Below are 19,231 nucleotides of genomic sequence, written 5' to 3'. Positions count from 1 at the left end.
GGGAGCTGGATGGCTGTTGTAGAATGGATAGGGTAGGTTGCACTTGTAGCTGTCTCATCTGTCATTTACTATTAAGTACCACCGTCTTTGATACAGTACGAACAACTTTTATAAGTCAAGATACCTTAACCACAATAGTAAATTTCTAAATAGATCCATTGTTAATAATGTCATAGATGGTCTTTCTCCATGTATATATTAGTTCACATAAGACTATAAACTTGAGACCAGATTGGATGAAACTATAACTGTTTTTCCATGCAAATCTCTGTGGCTTCTCTGTAAAGGAATACCTTTTACAGCTGTACACTGGGTGAAATAATTGTATGGAATCTTACTCAGGCTTCAAATAGTTCTCACCAAGTATTCTCTACTTTCTTACAAAAGTTTAAATAATAACAATCTTCAAAACACTAATATAAATCTCTAGACACCTTCTGATCTCTTAGGAGCTATGAGCAAATGTTATGCTAACATGCTCTGTTACAGCTGAGAAAATACATTGAATTTGCTAGTGAACCACATTATTGACAGAGCTCTGGGAATTCAACCCCATGAGCCTCAGAAGTTAGAAAGCAGAGCAAAGCTTATGCTAGAAAAATAAAGTCCTTTCACTATGGCCTTCACTTTTAATTATAATGCCCTAAAAGTTACAATTTTATTCTACCTTCTCACCAGGCATTTAACAAACAGGATTGCTGCATCTTGCTTTTGAAGAGCATGTCTGCATCAAAACATAGTATGCCTCCACCTCCTGTGGAACTACCTATTAATTCAAAGGCATATTTCATCTGAGTTGTCTAGACTGTCATTGGCATTGGAAAATTAAAAATAAAAATGTTCAGTTCTTACTGTGCTGTGGAATGCAGGAATGGGGAGACTCAGAGAGATCATAACTTTAAAAGTGCAGACCACCGTTCCACTCTGAAAACAAAACAAGCCCAAGAGTGTTTGCTATGACTTTATAAAGGAGCTTTTAAAGATTTAGAGTTAAAATAAAACACCTCTTCCAGAACTGGAGGTGTGGGACCCATAATTAGTGTGTGCACCATCTATCTTGTCTTTCAGGGAGAGTTGCTAGGCAGGCAAGGGCACAGAAAATCCCATTGGAATAAACTTCTTGATATGTCCAAACTGTTTGATTGTAATAGAATTTGGAGACAATTATTGTGCTGCTAGAAATCACATTTGAAAAACTGTTAGGGCTGGAGATGAAATAGAACTTATCCAGCTTTTCTGTAGTTAAATCAGTGGGAGAAGAATCTTGAGCCTAATTCATTCTGGGAAATAACATGCCCAGCCAACCTGGGAATGACTCCAGCTTTGAAATTAAAAAGACCTGGGCTCATATCTTAGCTCTGTCAATTTCCATTAGGTTATTTAAACTCTCTGGACCTTACTTTTCTCATAGGTAAAATAGTGATACCTATCTTAGAATATAGTAATAATGGTTAAATTGAATCACATATTGAAAGCCAATATCCTGGTAAGAGGTACTAGCAAATGCATATAAATGATAGTTATGGAACACGGGCATGACAACAAGCATAGTGCTTTGCAGATACTTTTCTATCTTTTAGCTTCAATTATTCAGGAGGGAAATACACTATTTTGTTTAATTTTAAATTTGGGATTTGGGGAAGATTTTGCTTAGAAGGTAGAGGTGGGGAAGATAGAGGAAGTTTTTTTTTTTTTTTAATTATTATACTTTAAGTTCTAGGGTACATGTGCATAACGTGCAGGTTTGTTAGAGGAAGTTTTAAAGGTAATTGCTTTCAACTTTTGCTCTGATTTTGAAATCAGGACAGTAGTTTTATTCACTTATATTTAAAAAATACTTATAATGTGATTCCTATTTGCCAGATTCTGTCTTAGTCCTGAGGATACAGAAATTAACAAGCTGGATACCATCTTTGGCCCTGTACAACTTGCTGTAAATCATGGGACATGGATGTTAACAAAGTAATTGCACAAATAATTGTGCAAAACTGTATTAAATGCTATCAAGGGAAAATATTATGGGTTTGGAGAGTATTTAATGAGGAAATCTAACCAACAGCATAGATTTCTATTTCCTGAAGATTCATCCCCAGTGGAAATGTGAAGTTTGAAGAGATTTTCCTCAATATGCTTTCCAAAACCATGTGGTTCTCTTCCTAGATAAGGGAACTAGTTTCTTGTAGTCCTTTGACAATGACTCTGTATTACTTATCTTTGTATTCTCAGAACTTAAGAAAGGTGCTGGTTATATCATATTTGGGTATATTGAAAGAGTGGAATGGGAAAGTGACTAATGATTGTCGATCTTATTTATTTATAATACAAGATAAATTAAGGACAAGATAAATTAAGTACATTTATACAAGATAAATTAATTTCTATGTAATACAACCCACCTGGGCAGCTGGGCAATGACTGATACCCAAGATGTCTTATCTCCATCCCCTCACCCAAGGAAGAGGAGTTCCTCAGCCACCCCTGTGTTGACCCCTTCTGACTCATTCCATTGAACTTCCATCTGTTAGATAGGCCTAGAGTTCTCTTAACAGAGCACTGCACATACTTAAACCTTTTCTAAATTTGCCAAACTAAATACCCTATAGCTGACTGAGGACATGTTGTCCTCACTAGGAATGGTGAACCATGATGAAGATGAGGAATAATGGTAGGGTACAGGGAAGAAGAGAGAGAAACTCTACGATATTTGTAATTTTGATGTTGGTAATTCCTATTTAATACTGCATTTCCCTTCCACCAAAATCATTGCTGGTAAATTTCTTGAGCAAAGTAAAATAAATTATAGAACATTAGAGTTGGAAGGAACCTTGAAGTTTGTATCACGTAGGTTTCTGATAAGTGGCAGAAAATATACCTTACCAATAAGGTTCTGTATTAATTGACTCAAATGTTAAAAAAGAAACAGTCTGGAGGTACTGTCAAGTACTGCATTGCCTGATCAAAGGTTCAGAATCTGGCTTCTATCTCTTAGCCACATTGTGAAATTGTGGAAGATACGACAGATTTGCCTGTTCAACAGTCGTGCATGTTTTTCTAGTATGTCTTCCATATTTCAAAATATGTAAAATCCCAAACTGCATTTCTAGTCTTCCTTCTGGCTGTTGAATAGATATGATTTGAGTTGTGCCAAACCATGACATTTTCATGAGACACAGATTTGAAATTGGTTGAGGGGTAGATAAGGTTGGTATGTTAGGCATTCATTTTTCTGGCTTGTATTATGGCTGAGGCAATGTGGTCCATCAGTAGACATTTACTGAGTCAGTGATTTTCTATGGTGGAGGTGGAAGCTTTCCTGATCACAGTAGATGCAGCCCAGGTCTGTGGCAGCAGATTCTTAATTTAGTACTTTTCCCACATTGGTAATGGAAGTTCTCACAATTACAGCAGAGATAATGTGATTCTGAATGCTAGACATGTTTTCTGGGAAGTCCTGCATACACCTAGTTCCTTCAGATTTCCAATGATTTTCTAACCTACCTCACATTTGGTAAGCTTCGATGGAACTCTCTTTCTGTTTAAACTAGTTATAGTGGTTTATATTGTCTGCAGCTGACCCTTATCTGATCTGTCTTCATTCTTAGCTTCTGTGTAGGAAGAGGAGAGCTGTAACAAACACAAGCCACACACTCGCCAAGATTCAATTTCACAGGAAAAACACACACTTGCCTGAATCTCTTTCTGACTCTCTCAAAAATTACAACTAAAGTTTTATTTGAACTAATTGCCTCCAAATGAGTCATTTAATTTAAAGAAATTACTGGGAAGCCAGGACAGCATTGCCACCTTGAGTCACATGCTCATCATTGGTGATGAGACAAAGTATATTCCACTTGGCAAAACACTGAGGGCTTAGGAGTCTGCTTTCATCAAAGGCATGCCATAAATCGGCAGGTCCTAGAACACAATGCTGCTGTCACTTTCCAATCACTCAGACTTTGCAAACTGATAGTGTACAAAGCTGAGTTATTTCTAATGAGCATAAAGTCCTAGAGTGTGATCCTTTAAGACAAAAAGTCTTTTTAAACCTTCTTCACTCATCATCCAACACTTGCTCTCCATCTGATATCATTTTCTAAGCAAGGCCTCGATTATTTATTCTTGATTTGGATAAAAATTTGTATCTTTATTTGAGACTGTTTTTGTAATGGTTTTTCCATCTTTAAAAATAAGTATTATGTATTGAGCAACACTTATGTAGCAGACACTGTACATGGTCTTTTATATATTGCATTCACTTTACTCCTCTATGTAAACTTTGGGGAAAATTAACTGGAATTTTCTTGTTTATCAGAGAGACAAATCCTATTCAAAGGGGTTCAGGGAAAAGAAGGTCACTGCACTACATAACATCGATAACAAAGACAGAGGTTTCGCTTGAGACACTTAGAATCTAAATATCCGACAATATAAAGTTAGTTGGTTTACTTAGTGATGATTTATATTTAGGGAAAACATACTATAAAAAGTTTTAAGCATTAGTTTAGAAAAATTATATAAAATTATTAATAATATGGTAAATATAAAAGCCAGAATAGAAAATAATACAATGTAATTTAATTTTATATGTATGTGTTATACACATATGTACACCAATAATTGTATATATAATCCAATACAAATATATCACATTGTTTTTACCATGTCACCATAGGCCATTAAATATGTTAACATAGTCTGAAACCAGCTTTGGAATGCATTTAGGACAAACCCAAGAACAAATTACCCATTTTTTAAAACAAAGTTTAAAAACATTTATAGAATATGAAATTATCCAGTCCCTAACAATGTTATATTCACAACTTTTGACAACCAATAAAAAATTACTGGGCATGCAAATAAGAAGGAAAATATGACATGTGAGAAGAAAAATCAGTTGATAGAAACCAATCCAGAAATGGCACAGATGATAAAATTAGTAGACAAGGAATATGTGTTAAAGAAAATAGAGAAAAATTAATCAGGTTACTTAGAGACATGGAAGAGATAATCAAATACCAAATTAAAAATCTAAAGGTAAAAAATACAATGTCTGTGATAAAATTTGCACTGGATGCAATTAATAGAAAATTAGACACTACAGAAGAAAAGGTTAGTGAATTCAACCACATAAAGACATGTCTTCATTTAAAATGAAATCCAGAAAAAAAAAAATATAACGAACAAAGTGTCCGTGAGCTGAGGGATAGTTTTAAGCAGCCTAGTACAGGGGTAAGTTGAGTCCCTGAAGTAGAAGTGGGGCACAGAAAAAATATTTGAAGTAATAATGGCTGAAACTTTTCTGGATTTAAAACTCAACAAAGAAAACAAACAACTCAATTTAAAAATTAACAAAGAGAAGACTATGGAGACATTCAAATAATTGGTGGTTGCCAGGGACTTGCAGGGGAGGGGCGTAGACTGAGTGAAGTCAGGGATGGTTGAATAGGTAGAGTCAGAGGGAAACTCTTCTCTATAACACTGTAGCAGTGGATATATTCATTACACATTTGTCAAAACCCATAGAATGTACAACACAAATAATGAACCCTATGGTTTATTCTATTATTAGTTAATAGCAACGGATCAATATTGGCTCATCAGTTGTAACAAATGTACCACACTAATGAAAAACGTTAATAAGAGAGGAATCTGGGGAGTGGTTGAGGGAGTATATGGAAACTCAATGTACTTTCTGCCCAATTTTTCTATTAATCTAAAACTGCTTTTTAAAAAGCCTATTAAGTAAAATTTTCTTTAAAAAATCAGAATTTGATAAAAACCATATACAAACAGATCCAAGATGCTCAAAGCAACCAAAGAACAAGAAACATACAGAAAACCATATGAAACACATTAAAATTAAATTTCTTGAGCAGTATATAGTAGGTAGTCATTTATGTCTGATTGTTTTTCACTTACCATAACACTTTTCGTTGGGTACAGGAGAAGTGTTTTACTTTTTATTGCTGAGTAATATTCAACTGTATGTGTATACTACTTTTTTTTTTTTTTTAACTGATTCAACAGTTGATAGGTGAATTCTTTACAGTTTTGGGCTACTATAAATAAAGCTACTATAAACATTGAAATGCAAGTCTCTGTGGTAATATATATTTTTATTTCTTTTACATAAATATCAGGAATGGAATTGCTTGTTTATACAGTAAATATGCAAGACAGTTTGAAACATTTTTCAAAGTGGCTGTATCATTTTAAGTGTCTCAGAGTTCCAGTTGCCCTAAAGTTTTGCCAGCACTGGGTAGTGCTATCTTGTTTGTTTGCTTGTTTTTAGTTTTAGCCGTTCTAGCAGTGTACGTTGTGATTGTACTTTACATTTTTTCCGATGACTAGTGATATCGAACACCTCTTCATGTGCTTCTTTGCCATCTGTATATCTTGGATGATTAAGTGTCTGTTTAAATTATTTCCCCATTTTTCTGTTAGGTTATTTGTGATTTCACTATTGAGTTACAAGAGCTTTTAAAATATTTGGTATATGTTCTTTATCATATATGTTTTCTCTCAGTCTGTGATTTGCTTCCCTTCTATGCCTGGCTTATTTCACTTGCCTCTCATTTTCTAAATTGTGTTTCAAAAGGCAAAGATTCTTACTTTGAGGATCAATTTATCAATGCTTTCTTTCATACTTTGTGCTTCTTTCTGTTCTATTTAAAGAAACATCAAGTTTAGACAGAACACTGTTTATTCTGGCTTTATGTCCTTCTCACTTTTCTAGTATTCCCTTAACTTATTTGTGAATCTTTGTTTTATTTTGTATTTATTCTTAGATGACAAAAATACAGAATATCAAAACATTTGTAAACATGTATTCGTTCATGAAATCTAAAATGATGGAAACTCCTAAGGTAGGAAATAATTAAAGTGAGTCACCTGATCCAAGAGAAAAAACCCTAGATGGAGATCACATAGCTCTGAAGTTTACTGGTATTTCTTTACCAAGAGTCCTGTCACTTTGGGAACATTGTTTCTGTGATTCAGTTTTCTCCGCTGAAAACTGAAAGATTAATCTGAATAACACCTAAGGTGACTTCTTGATCTAATACTTAAGACTTCCAAGTAGTTTTAGAATCAATTTTTAATAGTTTCTTAGAAGAAATATAATAAATCTATCAGATATTGAGGTTTCTTACAGAAATCTAAAATAGTCATATTAAAGAGATGTCTGATCTATCAAGTGATAAATTAACCAACCAGCAATGTTCATTAGTGATTCAATTTTTCCAGGAAAATTATATTATGAAATACTTATGTGGTTTTTATGTGTCAGGCATTTCCCTAAGTGTATATGTTGGTGGAATGAGGGGGTATGTGCATGTGTATGTACGCTCAATCAGTACAACTTTTATCTCCTGGGTTCAAGCAATTCTTGTGCCTCAGCCTCCCTAGTAGCTGCAATTACAAGCATGTGCCACCACCCGAAGCCAATTTTTGTATTTTTAGTAGAGATGGGATTTCACCATGTTGGCCAAGCTGATCTCAAACTCCTGGACTTATGTGATCTGCCTGCGTGAGCCTCCCAAAGTGCTGGGATTACAGGCGTGAGCCACCATGGCCAGCCTCATTTAATTATTTATAACAACTAAGCAAAGTAACTGCTATCCATATCTCTTTTTATTTACAATTTTATAAAATAGCAACTTGAGGCATAGAGAGGTTACACAACATCCCCCAGATCATGTGGTCAGTTAAAGACAGACCTGGGATTTGAACCTGGCTGTTACAGTATTCTTAACCAGAATGCAATACTAACTGTCATGAAACCTGTGTTAGTCTGTTTTGAATTGTTATAAAGGAATACCTTAGGCTAGGTAATTTGTAAGGAGAAGAGGTTTATTTGGCTCACAGTTCTGCAGACTATACAAGAAACATGGCACCAGCACCTGCTTGGCTTCTGGCGAGACTTCAGGAAGCTTACAATCATGGCAGAAGGCAGAGGGGAAGCAGGCATATCACATAGTGACAGAGGGAACAAGAGAGAGAGAGGGAGAAGGTGCCAGGCTCCTTTAAACAACCAAATCACACTTAAATTCACAGAGTGAGAACTCACTCATTACCTAATGGGCAGCACCAACCCATTCATAAGGGATCCACACCCATGACCCAAACATCTCCCCCAGGCCCACCTCCAACATTGGAAGTCACAGTTCCTCATGAGAATTGGAGGGGACAAGACGTCCAAATCATATCAAAACCTGACAGAGTTTTCATTCCCTTTGTAATTTTAATGTTTTAAGGTGCAGTTTAAGACAAAATGCAGGACCATTGCTGAAATGTCACATTAGGCACTTGTCCCCTCTCCCTCTGCCCCATACACTCAACAAAGTCTTCATCTCTCTGATAGTAGCTGCAGATAATCAAAGAACAATCTGAAATGCTTATGATTCTGGACAAATCCAAGGACTGAAACATCTTTCTCTCTCTCTCTCTTTTTTTTTTTTTTTTTTTTTTTATTTGAGAGGAAGTCTTGCCCAGGCTGGAGTGCAGTGGCGCGCTCTCGGCTCACTGCAAGCTCCGCCTCCCGGGTTCCCGCCATTCTCCAACCTTGGCCTCTCGAGTAGCTGAAACTACAGCATCTTTCAATTTTTTAAACTGAGACTTCTCTGTTCTCTGAAAAAATAATAAAACACTCCCTATGGGAGACCAGTGATGTCCCTCCCCAACTCTTTAAAATGTATTCTTTGCCGAAACCAACACTATTACCATAACTGCTCAGTTACCGAATTCTCATAAATTAGAGTAAAAAAGGTTACAGGTGGTATTTAAACCAATCAGCTCCTGCAGGTAACCTTTGCTGGAGTCCTAGGCTCCATCCACATGTATTACATTTATCCTAAGTCAACTTTCCTGATATTCAGACCACCAACTCTGTGCCGATCATCACTTTCACATTATATGGAACGTACATGGTATCTGATTAATAGAAAAACAAATAATCCCATTGTCTCTTTTATATATTTCTCCATTAGACAAGTATCTCAAACTTTCAACTTATTTTTGATGAAGCGAATCATGGTAGACCCAGATTGTAGCTTTCTGTGGGGAAAAAAATTTCCATGGGGTCTTGAGCACGTAATAAAACGTCACTCAATCCTTATCATAATATGTGTATAATAGCATTTATCCTAACATGCTTTACTGAATTTTTGTGAATTACTGTTGATAAATAATATAGTAGATGATTTTCTAAATTGCTTGACATGTGGGGTATCACTCAAGGCTGTCAAGTATCCTGTGGAAAAGCCAGGGCTACAGAAGGAAAATAACTTGCCCAAGATGACATAGCTAGTGATGGAGACAGGATTCAGAATTCCAGGTGCCTGTCTCCGGAACTCACAGTCGCAATCCGTCACTGTACCATACAGCCTCTCTCACAAAATAGATAGAATTAGGATTTACCTTCACATCAGTGTTGTACTACAGGTTTATATACATTAGTCCAGTTAAACTTCACCACGACTATATGAGGTGAATATGGTCCAGGAACACTGGACTAGGTATTAGAATCCTTGAGGTCTCTGACTAGCTAAAGTAAAAATGGATGAGCCCCTTCCTTTCTTTGGTTCTCATTTTGATCATTTTTTAAACGAGGTAGATGGATTAGTGGATGAAAGCCCTAATTAGAATCAGTTAGTCTTTATTCGGTTACAGTGACCTTTAAAAGGGAAGAATGGAACTTTCAGATGGAGAGAGACATCTACCCCATAATTATGAGAATATATAATTAGAGCTAGTTGTCAAGCACTTCCACGGAGTTCCAGAGATGAAAATAACAAACAAGAAGCAGAGGTGGTCTGCAGATGACTTAGCGCTTAAAACTCCAACTTTGTGTTCACTGCTACAGGCTGTTGGGCTTATCTATTATGGACCATGGAAGGAAACATATTTTCTACCACAAACTTAGCCCTGGAACTTACGTGTATATTTTGCTATTTTCTGCTCCAGTGTATTAGTTCCTGATAATTTGAGATTGATGGACACTTTAAAACACTAATTTTTGTGGTTTTTGTTTCGTTTTGTTTTCTTTCTTGATCTGTTTGCTTTGGGTAGTGAGACTTACTGCTTCTTCTTCATAAGACTAACACAAAAAAGTGTAAATTTAAGTATCAGGTCTTTATTGTTAGGCAATGTGTAATGGAAGCCTTAAAAATCAACATACACTTTGGATTAGACATTTCATCTTTACAAGTATATCCAACAGAATAATTGGAGATTGGTATAAATATTTATTTATAAGAATGTATGCTGAAACATTATTTGTAACAATCTTGAACTGAAAAAAATAGTTATTCAACAATAGGGGGTAACATAAACATGATGGTATATGTTGCTATTATTCATCAATTAAATAATCATGTTTAGAAAAATCATGAGAAAAAGTATAACTATTAAGCTAAAAATGTACCATATTATAAAACAGGAAAGAATATTTACCTCCAACTGTATAAAACTGTATAGAATGTAGATACATATGGGTGTATAGAAAAATGGAACAGTATGAAAGTTTTAAATTTTTGAAGTGTGGTAAAGTCAATAAAGGAGATAGAATTATTAAGTTATATTTTTAGTTCTTTCCTGTCTCCCAAATTGTCTTCAATGAACAGATAATTTTTGTGGAAAACAAAGTAAAACTTACTATGTTGTACAAATGTTGAAAAACAGAAAAATGTAAAAGAAGATTACTATCCATAATCATCCATGATCTCACCACAATTGTTAGCATTCTGAGGTGTTTTACTTACACTCTATTCTATGTATAAATATCTGTGATCGTTTTTATTCATATAATTTTGTTACAATATAATATTCCAGTTTGCATGTTGGCATGGTAGCTATTTATTCATCTAGCAAATATTCACAAGCTTGCTCTGTGTGCTGAATTGCATTCCCTTCAAATTCATTTGTTTAAACCCCAACCCCCAGTACCTCAGCATGGGACTATATTTGGAGATAAGGCCTTTAAAGAGGTGATTTAGTTAAAATTAGGCCAATGCATAGGCCAGAGGTGTCCAATCTTTTGGCTTCCCTGGGCAACCTTGGAAGAACCGTGGTCTTGGGCCCCACGTAAAATACACTAACACTAATGATAGTTGATGAGCTTAAAAAAACTAAAGATCCATGAATAATGTTTTAAGAAAGTTTATGAATTTGTGTCGGGGTGCATTCAAAGCTGTCCTGGGCTACATGTGGCCCACGGGCCACGAGTTGGACAAGCCTGACATAGGCCTTAATCCAAAATGGCCTGTGTCCTTTTAAGAAGAGGGAATTTGAACACAGGCGCAAGGGGAAGAGCTCATGAAAACATACAGAGGATGAACTTCTGCAGGCCAAGAAGAGAGACCACAGAGTAACCCAACCTTCTGTGCCTTGATCAGGGACTTCACAGCCTCCAGAACTATGAGAAAAAAAAATCTCTGTTGTTTAAGCCTTTCAGTCTGTGGGGATTTTTGTTATGGCAGCCTTATTATAAAACCCTTATGGTAGCCCTTACTGATAAAGCAGGCACAGTTCATAGTGTTGGAGATGCAGCAGGACACGGGACTTAGATTCCGGTTGGGAGAGACTGAAAATAGACAATGAATATACAAAGCATTAGGTGGTGTTAAGTGCCGTAACAAAAAATATTCAGTGTAAATGAGAAGAGAGAAAAGCTCTTTTTCATATATTTTCCACCTCCCTTTTCCATTCAGCTTCATATAACTCCTCTCTCAATTTATGTTAAATTCATGGCTTTTGACAAGTACAGCCCAAATATATCATTGATTCTTTTTTAAAGCAGCTTTATTGAGCTATCATTTACATACCATACAACTGACTTATTTAAAGTTATACAATTCTGGGCCTTTAGTATATATTCACAGCCTTGTCAAACTACCATTACAATCCAATTTTAGAATATTTTGGTCCACTCCCCACCTCCCCAAAAAAAACCTTATATACACCAGCAATCACTCTCAGTTCCCAGCAACACACTCCTCCCATGCCTACGACCCTAGGCGCCTGTTAATCTTCTTTTTACTTCCAGAAATTTGCCTATTCTGGACATTTCATATAAATGGAATTATATAATATGTGTTTTATTGGTGACAGGATTCTTTCCCTTAGCATAATATTTTCAAGGTTTATTCATGGTGTAAAAAGTATCAGTAGTTAATTCATGTTTTTGTTGTTGAGGTGAAATTCACGTAATAGAAAATTAACCATTTTAAAGTGTAAAATTCAGAGGTATTTTATATAGTTACAATGTTATAAAACCACTACCTCTATTTAGTTCCAAAACATTGTCATCACCCCCAGTGGAGTCCCTGTACCTATTAAGCAGTCACTCCCCATCCTACTATCTGCCCACTGTTGGCAAATGCTAATCTGCTTTTAGCGTCTAAGAATTTAACAATTCTGTATATTTTATGCAAATGGAGTCATCCAATAGGTGACCATTCCATTTTTGTCTGGCTTCTTTTACTTAGCATGATTTTTTCAAGGTTCATCCACATTGCTGCATGTATAAATACTTCACTCCTGTTTTGTGGCTGAGTAATAAATAGTTTGTGGTTTGTATATATCACATTTTGTTTATCCAGTTATCCAGATAGACATTCAGGTTGTTTCTGCCTTTTGGCTTTTGTGAATAGTGCTATTATGAAAACTCATGTGCAAATATCTGCTCGAATACCTATGTTCCTTTTGGGGAGTGTAGATCTAGAATTGCTGAGTTACGTGATAACTCTCTGTTTAACTTGTTGAGAGACCACCAAACTGTTTTGCACAGGAGCTGCCCTGTTTTACATTCCCACCAGCAATGCACAATTTCTCTACATCCTTAAAAACACTTGTTGTTTTCCATTTTGCTAATTATAGTCATTCATGTGGGTGTGAAGTTGCATCTCATGTGGCCCTTCAAAAGCAGTTTCTATTTTTTCAAATACGTGGATCATATTTTCCCATTTTTTTATACTACTTACAATATTTGGTTAAAAACTCTACATTTTAGATAATATAGCAACTCTGGATATGAATACCCCAATTTCTGAATTGTGCTTTTGTTTATTTGCTTAGTGACTTGGCTGAACTAATCTTTCAGAGTTTATTTCCCCAGCAGTTTTCTGCCTCTGGTCTTTATGCTCAGATATTTTTTTCCCTTGATTTTATCTTCTATCCTGGCCACTTGGCATTCACATCTGGTCAGCACAAGCCACTTCTTGGTTAGAGAATGTGCTAAGTTCCATTAGCCAGTTATAGTTTTGTCTTTTACCATTGGATTCATGTGTGGCCTAAAGGCTGCTATCATAGTTCAGGGGTTTTATGTATTTGGTCCACATTCAGCCATGAACTAGGAACTTGGAGGTTCCCTGCCTGATTGCTTTTGAGAGGCTATAGCCTTGGGTACACACGAAATCTTCGAGACTACCAAGGATGAATGTGATTTTATCTTTAAGCACCACTTTCTAGGAGTCTCTCCTGGGTCAGTGTTTGGTCAGAAGTTGTGTTTAAGTCCCCAAAGCCAGTGAGATTTCTCCCCTGTGTTGATGGGTCTTTGTGGCTTATGAAAGGCTTTGAGGTCTTCTCATCTGCCCCACGTTCTGCTCTGATTGCCTGAGTCGCTGCAGCCTAGTGCATGAGCACAGCCTCTTGGAACCCAAGATTTGATTGTGATCCCACGAGGGCTCTTATTGGCTGTCTCTTTTACTGGCTTTCTCTATTAAACTTCAGGCTGCTTTGCCATTTGCTTATAGCATAGAACTACCAGCCTCTTCGTAACTGCTCTCTACCAACATCTCCATTGTTTCTGACAATATTTTTAAGCATAGGGTTCCCCAAGTCCTGTTTCAAATAAAGTAATGCCCTCAGGTAGAATCACTATGTTCTTTGCCCTTAAGACATGCCCCTGCACCACTTCATAACAGCTAAGGGTGAGCACCCACTTTTCCTGCTAAGCAAGAGGGGAGTGACAGCCCTTGGTCTTCATGGCTTGCCTCTTCCAGTGTGCCATCTCTGTCCTATAAACACACAGGAGCTGGGAGATACCAGGATCCTAGCATTGTCAGCCTGTCAAACCTGGACGCAAGCTATAAGCAAGGATTGGGTGAGTAAAGGGAGGGAGAACCTGTCCTCTCCACTGCACCTGAATAGAATAGATTTTCAACATGAGGCTCAGGAGCCATAAATGTTACCTGATGAAATGTGTTAGAATGGGGTAGAGATTAGGATGGGAGGACTGTAGGCAGGCGCAAAAGCCCTGCAGAAAGGAGCTACCAAATGGTCAGAGAATTAAAAAATAAGAGTAGAAACAAGGAAGGGAGAAGTTTAGTGATTTGTTAGGAACAAATAAAGCTTATTTGGAAGCAATAGTAAGAAGCAGAAGACTAAACACCCACTCTTTTGGCCCCTTGATGGGTGGGGAGTGAGTGAATAAGTAGCTTGCACTGGGGAAGAGCTGCAGGGTAAACTGCTTATAGGAAAGAGAGAACCAGACTCCAGGAGGAAATACAGGGGGAGATTGTTCTTTGAAAATCTGGAGGGTATAAAATTTCTTACCCTGCGGCAAATGTTCCAGGGGAAGAATTAGAAATGATTGATGGGGTGGGCGGAGAGTAAGAGGAGCAAGGGGGAGGAAGCACAGAGTAGTGAGGGAACACATATGTAAGTGAAGACAGAAACTTAACACAACCTGTTCATAGGTTAGGGTCTGATGTGGAAGGTGGAGGCATGGTTGCAATGACTAATCTCAGACTTCGTGCAAATCTTAACCAGTGCCTAATATGGCTGCATGTGAACTGTTTGAATTCAAATTTCAGCTTTCACACTTGTTATTTGTGTGAATATGGGCAAAACACATAAGCTCCCTATGCCTTGGGATTTATTTTTCTTTTGTTTGCTTTTTTTTGTTTGTTTGTTTGAGATAAGATTTAATTTTGTTGCCCAATCTGGAGTACAATCAGGGCTCACTGCAGTCTCAACCTCCCTGAGCTCAAGAGATCCTCCCACCTCAGCCTCCCAAGTAGTTGGGACTACAGGCTTATGTCACCATACCTGGCAATTTTTTTGGTATTTTTTGTAAAGATGGGGTCTCACTCTGTTGCTCAGGCTAGTCTTGAACTCCTGGGCACAAATGATCCGCCCACCTCAGCCTCCCAAGGTACTAGGATTATAAGCATGAGCCATCACATCTGGCTGCTTTGGGTTTTTTATTTGTACAATGAGTGTAGCATTAAATAAGCTGTTGCTGTTAATAAAAATACTTTCTCTCTATTTGGGTACATAGCTAGATTATGTTTCTTAGCCTCCCTTGCAGTCAGTGTGACCATATGACTCAGTTTTAGCCAAGGGTATGTCAGAAAAACTGATGACCGCATGGCCCATATAGGGCTCCAATAACCTATTCCTCTGTGCTCTTTCCTCCTCTTGACTGAGTAGAATGGCAACACCCAGGATGACCTTAGAAGCAACAGGGTAAAGGTGACTGAACCATCATCAACCTAACACAAGGGTAAAATTACTATGGGGTCCATTCATTCCATATTTGGGTTTATTTGTTAACATCAGCTGGCCTACTTTAATGAATACATTGGGGATAATGACAGCACTTTCCCAATATTGTTATCATAATTAGATGGGTCAAAATATGTAAAATGTTTAAATAGTTGCAGGTAGAATGTCAGAGTTATGAGTGTTGCGAGTGTTATTTATCATTACTCCCAGCAGGAACTTCTTATAGGGTAGAAAGTTTGTGTAAGATCCTTAGTCCAGGTTTGAGCTCCTCCAATCTTGTAGATGAGCAGAAAGCCCCATTCTCAGCAAGGCGATTACAATGTGTAGGAGTGGGGGAGGCCCATGAACTGTTGAAATCCTCTACAGTACTGTTACTAGCAAATATTGATTTGTTCCATTTGTTTTATTTGTATTTTAATCAAATATTCAGGAAAATTTTCTCATTACCTTGTGGAAAGTCTTAATGATGAAGACCACTGGTTGATTCTCAAGAGATTAGGGGAGCCAGCATACTGATTAAGTGGTAACCTCATTAGAACAGGAACTGTAGAGGAGAGGATTAACAGCAGGATGAGCTGCACCATTAAATATCAAATTGTTATCCAATTAGATGTCCTTGTTATGAACAGCATATTATTTCCAGATATTGGATACCAAATCTCAACTAGTTGCAGCATCTTTCTAATTCTAAAATGTGTGATTAACCTTGATTGTACTCTTGTTCATTGTCTTCTGCACTAAGCTGGAGAAATCCGTCCTGAACTTGCAACTAGTTCTTAGTAACACAGAAGATTTTGCACACACCCGTGAAGACAGATGTTTGGTAAACAGCTCACGGGTGTTCTGTCAGTCTCACTGAGTTAGGTTGGTACCGGAATATAGGGCAGGCAAGGCTGTTTGCCGATGATCTTTAGAAGGGATCATCTGATTGAATAGCACATGCTCTCCTTTGACAATTCTCCTTGTCATTCATTCATTCATTTATTCTACAAACTTATGCATTCTCCAAATCAGAAAAAAATTATAGGCAGAGTCAGTACATGTAAATGTGGAGAAATGTGTTCCAGATATTTGGGACAGCAATGTGGATGCTTAAGGTTGAAGAGAATGTAGTATATTCCAAAAATTGTAGGTAAAGTTTCTTTAAAAAAAGACAAGAAGTTTGCAACCTGTTAAAAATGTAAAGCTTGAGCACATATAGACAAAAGGAATATTTAAAATAGTGTTATGTGCACATGCCATGGAGTCCATTGCCCAGCAAAATGAGAGGGACATTTTCAGACCTAACTCAGCCAATACACAAATAAAATGAAATAAACAAATAGAAATAAAACATCTTTTCAACAAAAGCCAGAGTGGCTCAAATTAGAAAGTTCTCGGAAGTCAGATAGAGTGATGCTATAGAAGGAGGATGAAACAGAACTGGGAGCCGCATGCTCACAAAACAGAGATGGGCCATTTTCCAGGCAAAAAGCAACACCAGTCAAAGACACGCATTTTTCCAAAAACAAATGAGCAAACAAAATACTTTATACACCAGAGTGAATCTTTATCAGGGAAGAAGGGTGGAATTTAACGTGGTGGACAAGCGAAAACAAAGCAAAATAAAATAAAACCCCCGGCAAGAATTTTGATGATGAAGTGATAACATGCCATGAACTTAAGAGTACAATGACCTCAATTCTGTGTACTTGGCCCAAATGTACAAAATACAAACAACAGTAAAGAGCACAAAACAAAGATCATCACTCAAAAAAGACAGGGAGAGGAATGTTTCCCTGTAGCTATACCTGGCTAGAGAATTCATCTCTTAATTAACACAGTGAGATTAAAAGCTAACACCAGAGCAATACTCTATAGTATTAAAAGTTCATTCTCTATGTGTTTGTATTAATAGTTCATTCATAAAAGGCAGAACATTATAATCTCACTATGTAGGTTTAGTCATTCTAAGTCCTTTCATTGTCTGAAGACTTGAATTAAAACTCTCCAGGAAATAATGTGAGTTTCAAAAATTGGACTTTTAATTTAAACTAAGTTAATCTGACTGAATTAAAATATTGGCACCACTTGTTATTATTTGAGACTTTGGTTATTTAACATCTTTGTTTTTAAATGTTATTATTTTAAAAATGGGATTAATAATAGTTCCTATGTCCTTGAGTTTATGAATAAAATAAATAAAATAAATAAATATCATACAGAAAAAAATTAAAATAATACATGGTACACAGAAAACACTTAAAACAGATATTAACATTATTATTTACTATTAATTTATTTATTGTTATCATTTAGAAATATTATCAAGACCAGAATGGAGTGATGAAGTAATCAGCCTTTTATGACTGAAGTCCTGAGTAGATTTATTCCTATCTGGGTGTGCTGCAGGTTGTCTTTAAACTGTGCTTTTCCCAAAGTAGAGTATGTGAAATATCAATCTCTGAATGTTTTCTAGGAAAAGACTACTGAGTAAATATGTTTGGGAAGGGCTTAACCAACCAAGCAAGCCATAGCCATGATGTGTGTGTATAAATGCATGTTCGTGTCGGTGGCAGGGTGGGGTACCTGTTAAAATCTAGCTGGATAAATATACTAAGGGAAATTCATCTTCAGAAATACGTAGTCTAGTAGGATACAATACAGGTTCTACTTGGGTTCAAACCCTGCTTACTGGTTCAACAAGTTACTAGTTCTGTAACTTTGGGGAATTACTTAACATCTCTGTGCCTCAGTTTCTTCATATGTGTTATGGGGATAATAATAGTGTCATTCCTACATGGTTGTATTTGTAAGTATTAAATGAGTTAATATAGATGAAAGGCTTACAAAAAGCTAGCATACAGATGTTGCTTAACATGTGTTTTCTATTCTTAACCATAACCTATGTAAATCTACATAAATCTATATAAAACTTAAGGACCTTAAAATGAAAAGTGTGCCATTTGGTGCTCAAGATAGTGAGTCCTCTGCCTTCTGATTAATCGAATGTTATCATGTAGAAAGTTCTAATTTCAGGTGGCGTGACAAGGCCAGCCTATTTATGGTCAACCCCCGATCCCCCGCTGGGCATTTATTATTGCTCAGAATCTCAATGTGTCAAATGTTGGGCTTCAATTCTCCATATTTTTTCATTTTCCAGAACTGGGTTTGCTTAACTCTCAGTCCCTTTCTGTAAGACCCTAGAATTGAAGGATGCTAGTCCCTTCCTCTGTACCCAGGTCAAGTTCACATGAGGCGATACCACATGGCAGCAAAGAGAGATGAGCTGCTAGAGGCGTTGTTTGAAAAAGAATTGTCATTGTACTTGGCTACTGCTCTTACTAAAAATACTGCACTCATTTAATGTGCCGGTTCAGCAGAGCTGGACTTTGTCCATTTGGGGTGTGTGCTATTAGGGCAGGTGTCTGTGAAAGAATGAAAGTGAAGAAAATTCTCTTTCAATTGTTATCACTCTTCTTCATTCTCATCCCCAGTCTTGTCAAGAATTGAGTGAAACAGGAGTCAGACGTTACTGTTTCAGTGCCTCCTTCAAACTCCAGCCATTTAAAAATACTCTCAGTCCACATATTAGTGAAAGGGAGCAATTCTCTGTGTCTCCAGGGACTTGAGGAACACCTGAACTGGGAGAAAGGGAACAGAAAATAAGGTTTTCTGATCTGTTTCTTGCCATATAACAAATATTGCATATTCCTTTCAATCATTATACATCTCTTTTTCATTT

The sequence above is a fragment of the Rhinopithecus roxellana genome, chromosome 9, assembly GCF_007565055.1.
Source record: "Rhinopithecus roxellana isolate Shanxi Qingling chromosome 9, ASM756505v1, whole genome shotgun sequence".
NCBI lineage: Eukaryota > Metazoa > Chordata > Mammalia > Primates > Cercopithecidae > Rhinopithecus > Rhinopithecus roxellana.
The sequence above is the reverse complement of the archived record's forward strand: the minus strand, read 5'-3'. Positions refer to the sequence as shown.